The sequence below is a fragment of the Lupinus angustifolius genome, unplaced genomic scaffold, assembly GCF_001865875.1.
Source record: "Lupinus angustifolius cultivar Tanjil unplaced genomic scaffold, LupAngTanjil_v1.0 Scaffold_369, whole genome shotgun sequence".
In the NCBI taxonomy this organism is placed as follows: Eukaryota; Viridiplantae; Streptophyta; class Magnoliopsida; order Fabales; family Fabaceae; genus Lupinus; species Lupinus angustifolius.
The window spans coordinates 307,112-316,794 of NW_017727766.1; the positions used below are offsets into that span (position 1 = coordinate 307,112).

General features: G+C 37.3%; 1 protein-coding gene across 1 annotated transcript in view; it reads left to right on the forward strand.

Annotated features, from left to right (window-relative positions):
• Positions 1 to 7,441, forward strand: part of LOC109341106 (T-complex protein 1 subunit epsilon-like) — a 17,761-nt gene extending 10,320 nt beyond the window's left edge. Inside the window, exon 12 of the mRNA XM_019578917.1 lies at positions 7,432 to 7,441. The gene's annotated coding sequence lies outside the window, so the exon portion shown is untranslated. The remainder of the gene's footprint in view (positions 1 to 7,431) is intronic.
• The last annotated feature ends 2,242 nt before the right edge of the window (positions 7,442 to 9,683 follow it).

Sequence of the window (9,683 nt, forward strand, 5' to 3'; positions counted from 1 at the left end):
CGCGCCTTATACCTCTCCACATTACCATTAGAATCTCGCTTGGTCTTAAAAATCCATTTGCAACCAATGGGTTTCTTACCTTCTGGTAATGGGACAAGTTCCCAAACTTTATTGTCTTGCATGGATTTATACTCCTCTTTCATTGCTTCAATCCACTTTTCCGAATTGGAACTTTGGATGGCTTCATGAACGTTTAATGGATCATTATCCATTAAGCCATCGCCCTCATTTTCCAGGAGAAAGCAAATGTAGTCATATGGAATTGCATTTCTCTTTTCTCTAGTGGATCTATACAAAGCTATTGGCTCTCGCAACTCTTGTCCATGTTCTTGAGGGTTTTGATTTTGTCCTTCATGAATTACCAACTCATCTTGAGTAGGGAAAGCATCATCAGTTATGTTGTGAAGAAGTTCCAAATTTGCTTCATCAAAAGCAACCATATGAATCACATCTGGAATTCATACAGATTCTTCCTCTAAGACAAAGTTTCTAACCTTATCTTTCCCTTCAAACTCAATATCCTCAAAGAACATGGTTGTACCCGTCTCAAATATTAATTTTAAATTTGGGTCATAAAATTTATAGCCCCTTGATTTTTCAGAGTAACCAATAAAGTAACTGCTCACTATACAGGAGTCCAATTTCTTTTCATGAGGCCTATAAGGCCTTGCCTCAGCTGGACATCCATAGGCTTTCGCCTAGTCCAATGCTTATAAGGTGTTTTGGCAGTTGCCTTAGTTGGCACCCTATTAAGAATATAAGCTGCAGTCTTAAGTGCCTCTCCCCAGAGTGACTCTAGTAAGGTAGAGTGACACATCATACTCCTCACCATATACTTAAGAGTCTGGTTTCGTCTTTGGACAATAATATTAACTACAAGTGGTACTCTTGTTGTAATGATCAAACATTTATAATAAGGCATGTCAAGTGACGAATCCCTCTTTGGATTGATTCATCAGTCACATGTATAAAAACTTTAGAATTATAACATGTTTATCATCACAGGTGTGTATGATCTTCGGCCAAATATCAACTTTCCTTTGGGCCAATTAATACTCGCATGAATAATCATACACACTTACATCTAATATTCCTCATGAGTTATATCCATGAGAGAGGTCACTTTGGCGATATTTCACTTCAATTGGCTCACTTGAAATAACAGACAACTTAATGGATAACCAAATAATAACCAAAGTCAATGCCCAAGGATACCAAAGTCCCATAAATCTTACATTTCTCAAACAACAAAAAATTTGCTTGGGCGAGTCTACTCTTGCTTGGGCGACCGTACTCTCGCCTGGGCGAGCCTTATGCCGCCCGTACTCTCGCTTGGGCGAGCGCACTCTCGCCTGGGTGAGCCTTATGTCGCCCGCGCTCTCGCTTGGGCGAGCGTACTCTCGCTTGGGCGAGCGTGCTCTTGCTTGGGCGCAATAAAAGACGATGCTTCTGTTTAATTCTCGCTTGAGCGAGCGTACTCTCGCTTGGTCGCAATAGAAGACGATGCTTCTGTTTAATTCTCGCTTGAGCGAGAGCATAGCGACAAAACACAAACATGGCAGTTTCTACATCATTTCTCACCGAAAAAACCACCAAAAATAAAAGAACACCTGAAAAATCATTGATTCAATTTCGAATCTATCTATATGCACATGGAAAACAATGAATTTCTATCCTAATCAATCCATGGCATAGTTAAATCATCAAACCCTAAATCAATCCAAATTTTGGGGAAGAAAAGGAAATACTTCAGAAGATCAAATTTCACACATGAATCAAATTAGGGTGGCTCTGATACCAATTTTTGGATTTCTATGTATAATCCTTTAAACTGAATGCGGAAAACCTAATGATTCGGGCTTTGTTCCTATAACAAAATGTTTATGCTCATACATAAACCCAAATGGAACAACCCTGATCTAGACCGAAGAAACCCAATTGATTTCATAGTGAAGAAGAAAAGCATACATTGATTAGCCATTTGGAATTTTCAAGGGTATGTGGGTATGAAGATCTTCCAGATGATAGAGCCTGATGGTTTTTCTTCTGCTTCTCTAGAGGGGAATCAAAAGCCAAGGAGAGTTTCAACCTGATAGAATTCCGATGGAGATGTTACCTTATTGACAACTCCTCTTTTAATCCACCTTTATTCTCATCAGCTACTCAACCAAACTTGTTGCTATACAAATAGGGACCATAACCCATAAAAGTAACTGTAGCGGTTACTACTTAAGTTGCAATAATTCTAATTCAATCCCGTCATCAAATCAGAAATTGTCTGAATGTATCTACACTTATAATATTTCATGACACATATGCTCTTAGCCACCAAATTAATTCTTGAAGACCATTTTATATTTGGCTAATTAAATAATGGCTATAATACAATTATAGAATTATATTTGTGACCCATAAACTGTCAGAAATTCTAACAGAGAAGTCAAGTGTGTAGAAACTTCAAAGCTCAAACAGGATGGGGTTTCAGACAATCCTGTTAAAATCTTCTAAGAAACTTCATCAATTCTTTTAGATCACACCATAACAATTCAGTTTCTTCATTGTCGCGCCCTGATTTTTGGCTGCACGACTTATTTAGAGTCGCCACTATATTTTATAGTTAAAAATGTAGAAAAATATTTTAAGCCCAATTACCTTAGGCCTTTGGATTTTTGTTATCCAGGTTTGGGAGTCGGTTATAAGGTAGAGAAGGTATTAGCACCTTACCCGCCCGCCTTAAGCGGTACCCTTCATTATTATTATTATTATTATTATTATTATTATTATTATTATTATTATTATTATTATTATTATTATTATTATTATTTATTATTATTAAATTACCTCGTTAATTAACCAATTACTATTATTATTAAATTACCTGGTATGTTGGTTGAGTGTATTTCTCTGTTTTTAGAAAACGAGTATGGGCTCATAGTGGTCATTCCTAATTCAAAAATTTTATTTTCTAAAATCTTTTTCTTAATTTAATTTAGTTTTGAACATTTGGTTAACTTAACCACTTGGATTCAGGAACCCTAACAACATTAATTTATTTATCATTATTTTGAATTTCTGGTTAACCTAATCACTTGGATTTAGGAACCCTAACATCATTGATTTATTTATTATTATTTTTGGATTTTCAGTTAATACAATCACTTAGATTTAGGAACTTAAGAACCTTGATTTGTTTATTATTATTTTTGAAATTTTTAGTTAACCTAATCACTTAGATTTAGGAACCCTAACAACATTAATTTAACATTATTATTTTTTTTTGAAAAATAAGATTCTAAAAGGATATTTTCACTAACTTAAATTTAATTAATTTAATAATTTCAAAAATAATTATAAAGGTTCATAAAAATAGTTTTAATTAATTTATTTATTTAACATTAAAATTTCGGAAAATATCAAAATAAATAAAATGAAGTCAATTTATTATTTTTCTTTAAAAAGTTTTTGGACTTTTTCTAGGCCGGACAAAAATGGATGTTCATAGCTTCCCCTCTTTACATGTTACTTACCTGATAGCAAGCAAACCAAAGTTTGAGAGATATCATGGTGAGTAACCAATAAAGAAATGAACACTATTTTTGTTAAGGCTCATAAAAAGGCCATTGGGAAAATACCGAATGTTGTTGAGGCATATCAATGCTTTGCTGGTGGGCTAGGGATTTGTTGAGGCAGTTCCCGCATTTGCCGTGATGGACCAGAGATTTGTTCAGGCAGTTCCCGCGCTTGTCATGACGGACTAGGGATTTGTTGAGGTAGTTCTCGCGTTTGCCGTTATGGACCAGGGATTTGTTGAGGCAGTTCCCATGTTTGTCGTGATGGATCACGGATTTGTTGAGGCAGTTCCCGCGCTTTCCAAAATGATTCGGGGATTTGATGAGCCACCCATGCTGCCAAAATAATTAAGGGATTTGTTGAGCCACCCATGCTGCCAAAATCATTGAGGAATTTGATGAGGTACCCATGCTGCCAAAATGATTCAGGGATTTGATGAGGCACCCATGCTGCCAAAATGATTTAGGGATTTGATGAGGCACCCATGCTACCAGAATGATTCAGGGATTTGCTGAGGCACCCATGCTACCAAAATGATTCAGGGATTTGCTGAGGCACCCATGCTGCCAAAATGAAAGTCATATAAAAAACCAAATTTATTCGTATTCCTTTAGCTTTCTAAAAATGAAAGTCATATAAGCTTGCCTTAAGCCCCAGCCATTATCCCAAACCTTACAACTAATTCTGAAATTGCCCCAACTTAGGGAAAGATTCTTTCTAAACAAATCTACCCTAGTTTCCATTCTTACTACTGATTCCTCTGAAGAAGATTGATGCTACTTGATGGATCTCTCGAACCATTCACAATTTGCCCTGGTTTCCAACTCTGATGTTAACTTCTCCTAAGAAGATTGTGCTACTTTGTATATTATCTCGAACCAACCAAAATTCTGGCCCAGTTTCCAACTCTGATGTTGACTTCTTCCAAGAAGATTGTGCTACTTGGTATATTTTCTTGAACCAACCCAAAATTCTGCCCAAGTTTCCAACTCTGATGTTGACTTCTTCTAAGAAGATTGTGCTACTTGTATGTTTTCTCGAACCAACTAAAATTTTGCTCCAGTTTCTAGCAATGTTTAGATTTCTGAGCCGTTAACATATCATGTTTTGAGAGGTACTTCCTTTTATTTTTTGCGTCCCTAATTTTTGCTTAAGTCGCCCTTTCGGATTTTGAACTTAACAGGCTCTTGGGGATTTTTTATTTATTTATGCAAGAATTACAATATGTGAAAGTTTTGAAAAAGATACGCACAAGCTTATTTGGAGTCAGTTTATTTTGTACCCTGGTGTGTGAAAGTGAAGTGCACCATTGGAGATTGATATATGTTTTGATGAAGACAGACATGAAGACCAACATGAAGACAAGCTTGAAGATCATTCAACATGCAACATGTCGAGGACTCAAGTGTTGACTTATTAGACTTAGGTTATAATTCTTTATTATCTTTTTAGAAGTCTAAGATGCTTGCCATAGATATTGAGTCTAGGTTAGGTAAACCTAGGTGTGAGTCTCACAAGACTTAATAAAGTAATTAATCGAATAAAATGAGACATCATCTAGAAATATATGATAAGTAGGTTCATGCATTTCAATACATTGATTTTGTGCATTAAAGGTATTATATTTGGAAATCATGTGTTGCATGATCATATATCATATAGGTAGTTCACCATACATTAACAAACTGATTTTACACTGTTTAATCGATTATGAATAGTGTTAATCGATTAACAAAATCACAGTTTCAACAGAATACTGAAAAACTGAAAACCAGTATTTTCAACAACCCGTTAATCGATTAAATGGGTACTTAATCGATTAACTAGGACTTTAGACAATTTTCTATTTAAACAGAAATCTCAACATATGTAGCATAAGAATCCATACATTTTTACATCATTTTCTCTGATATTTTCGAGTTACTCACTATCATATCTAGGAGAAAATATTGCATGTTGCATTAGGAGAAATATTAGATCATGCTAAGGCTTTAAGTTTCATATTCATATGCTTTGCGCAATCTTTTCTATCCCTTTCTCTTTTACATTTCAAGTTGTAATATTGCATGATATAACATGATAATTTGTATACTGGTTTTGTGCTATAATTAGTTTAATTCTATGTAAAAAGATCTGTTGTATCATTGCCTGATTTCTCATAACTTGCCTTGCAAAAAAGCTGTTAAACAAGATTTTATGCATTCTGTTTTTACTGTTTTTAATCGATTATGAATAATGCTTAATCGATTAACTGGACATTTTTCAGCAAGTGTTCAAAAACCCAAAAAGCAGAACTTGAGCTCTGCCACACCTATTCAACCCCCCTTCTAGGTGTATTCTACCACTGATACCTAACAGTGTGTACCTCAGACGTCCGAATCTCAATAAGTACTTTTAGAGCTTGTAACATGGCTTGACTATTGGCTAAGAAAGAATAGATATACGACTCAAATAAGGTATTTCCCATCCCACCTTTCTCCATAATCTTATTTCCAATCCTTCTCTAGAGTCTAACTTTGGTTAGGATGTTTATCTTTACCGTCTTCGGGAGATAACATTTCGTAGAATTTCTCTTTTGATTTTTTGTTTATATATACCCTAACTTTTGCCTAGGATTCTATTGAAATTTCTAGCGAGCTTTTCTCTTTGTAGTATCATCCTTTCTTTTGGACTCTATGAAGGTTTATTGGAAAACTACCATTCCCCAGGTTCACATTATTTTTAAAAGGTGTTTCTTTCTAGAATGAACTTCATTCATATCGTCTTGGCTCAAAGGGGTGACTAGGGATATCTTCTTAGTGTTTTGGAATATCAAGAACACCTTGTGTCATCAAGACAACCTGTCTGAGGTCTACACCATATGGGTTTTGTTTACATCATCCTTCCTCGTGCAAAACGATAAATAAAAATACTGCGACTGATGCATTAATGTATTTACTTTTTTTCTTTCTCTTCTTTTTTGGAAGTACCCCCTATGCATAATACTTCTTCACTGCATCTAAATTTATGGTGAGATGCAGATCTTCCCCATCCATGTCTGTTAGGATTAGGGCTCGGCCAGAAAAAGCTTTCTTGACTACATAGGCCCCCTCATAATTCAGAGTCCACTTTCCTCGCCTGTCCTTCTGGATTGACAAGATCTTCTTTAGCACCAAATCTCCTTTCCTGAACTGGCGTGGCCGAACCTTCTTCGCATAAGCCTTCATCATTCTCTGCTGACACAACTGTCCATGACAAATTGTAGTTAGCCTTCGACCATCTATCATATTCAATTGATCATGTCTATCTTGAACCTATTCTGACTCATTTAGACCTGCCTCCGCTAAGACCCTTAGGGATGGGATCTCTACTTCAAATAGAAGAACGACTTCCATGCCATAAACCAAGGAGTATGGAGTAGCCCCTGTAGAAGTGTGGACTGAAGTACGATAACCATGCAGGGCAAATGGTAGCATTTCGTGCCAGTCCTTGTAAGTCACCACCATCTTCTGGACTATCTTCTTGAAGTTCTTATTGGCTGCTTCAACGGCTGCATTCATTTTGGGTCTATATGGCGAGGACGTATGATGTTTTATTATGAATTTTTCACACATCTCGGTTATCATCTTGTTGTTTAGGTTGGTTGCATTGTCGGTGATGATCTGGTCTGGTAACCCATATCGATATACCAAATCCCTTTTTATGAACCTGAAGACTACCTTCCGGGTCACACTAGTATAAGAGTTTGCTTCCACTCACTTGGTGAAGTAATCTATAGCGACTAGGATGAACCGATATCCATTAGAAGCTTTCGGTTCTATGGGTCCTATGACATCCATTCCCCACATAGAAAATGGCCAAGGTGACGTTAAGACATTCTAGGGATTCAGAGGTGTGTTGATGTTATCAGCATATATCTGGCACTTGTGGCATTTCTTCACATGGTTGCAGCATCGGTCTCCATTGTCAACCAGAAATAACCCGCTCTTATGATTTTCTTGGCCATAGCATGTCCATTCGCATGGGTTCCAAAAGTTCCCTCATGCACTTCTTCCACCATTTTTTACGCTTTCTTGGCCTCCAGGCATCGGAGAAATACCATATCATGATTCCTTTTGTAAACGACATCCCCACTCAAAAAGAAGTTTGTGGCTAGTCTTCTGAGTGTTCTTTTGTCGTTTTCTGAAGCATTGGGAGGATAAGCTTGATTTCTTAAGTACTCTCTTATGTCGTGATACCATGGTTTGTAATCGGGTTCTTCTTCAACTACGTTACAATAAGCAGGTTTAGTGTTGTCTTTTATCTGAAAAAATAGTAAGTTGTCTCCACCAACATGGAACATTGAGGACAACGTTTCCAATGCATCAGCCAACCTATTGTCTTCTCTAGGGATGTGATAAAAATGTACTTGGTCGAGCTGGTTAACCAACTTCAGGATTTAGTCTCTGTAAGGCACCCATTTGCTATCACGAGTTTCCCATTCTCCTTTTATCTGATGGATTACTAGAGCATAATCCTCAAATACTTCTAGAATCTTGGCTTTTGAGTCAATAGTAGCCTTTAGTCCCAAAATGCATGTCTCGTATTCTGCCACATTGTTAGTACAGTCGAAACATAATCTAGCAGTAAAAGGAAGGAACTTCCTAGTTGGAGACACCAAAATAACACCTACTCCATGTCCAAATGCGTTGGAGGCCCCATCAAACACTAGGGTCCGTTTTTCTTCTTCTCTCGATTCATCGGATAAGGCCATGATATCTTCATCTAGAAATTCATACCTCAAATGCCCCAGTTTATCTAAGGGTTGGTTGGCCAAGTAGTAAATCATAACACTTCCCTTTATCGCTCTTTGTGTCACATAGGCAATGTCATACTCAGATAATAGCAGTTGCCATTTAGCAATTCTTCCTCTTAGTATGGGCTTCTCGAAAATATACTTGATAGTATCCATTTTTTATACCAACCAAGTGGTGTGACTCAACATGTACTGTCTTAGACAGTGAGAGGCCCAAACTAAAGTGCAACAGGTCCGTTCTAACAAGAAGTATTTTATCTCACAAGCTATGAATTTCTTGCTCAGGTAGTATATGGTTTGCTCCTTTCTTCCACCCTCATCATGTTGCCCCAAGACGCAACCCATTGATTCATCAAGTACGGTGAGATACATAATCAAGGGTCGCCCTGGAACTGGAGGCATCAATACCGGAGGTTCGGTCAAGTACTGCTTTATCTTTTCAAATGCTGACTGATAGTCATTGTTCCACTTCACCGCGTGATTCTTCCTTAGGAGCTTGAATATAGGTTCTCATATGGACGTCAGTTGGGAGATGAACCTGGAGATGTAATTCAATCTTCCCAAGAATCCTCTGACTTCCTTTTCTTTTCGAGGTGCTGACATTTCGATTATGGCTTTCACCATTTCTGAATCCACCTCGATACCCTTATGTTTGACTATAAAACCCAAGACTCAACCCGATTTCACTCCGAAGTTGCACTTGGTTGGATTCAACTTAAGGTGATACTTCTGCAATCTCTCAAACATGTACCTCAAGTTGTCTAAAGGCTCTCCTTCTGTCTTGGACTTACAGATAATATCATCACATAGATCTCTATCTCCTTGTGCATCATGTCATGGAAAATGGTTACCATGGCTCTTTGATATGTAGCCATATCATTCATTAATCCAAACGACATAACTTGGTAACAAAAGTTACCCTATGGGGTAATATATGTGGTTTTGTGTACATCTTCTGGCGCCATTTTGATATGATGATACCTTGAATACCCGTCCATGAATGAGAAAAGGGCATGGTCAGCGGTGCTATCAACCAAAACATCTATATGTGGCACCGAAAAATCATCCTTTGGGCTAGCTTTGTTGAGGTCCCTATAGTCAACACATATTCTCAACTTTCCTCCTTTCTTTGGCACAACTACCACGTTGGCTACCCAATCTGGATATTCAGCAACTTCAATGAACCCGGCGGTCAACCATTTTTCTACTTCCTGTTTGACCCTTAGGGATATCTCTGGCTTGATTCTTCACAATTTCTACTTCACCGACCTAGAGTTGTGCATTAGCGGTAGTTTACGCTCCACTATACTTTGATCTAGTCCTGACATCTCTTTGTACG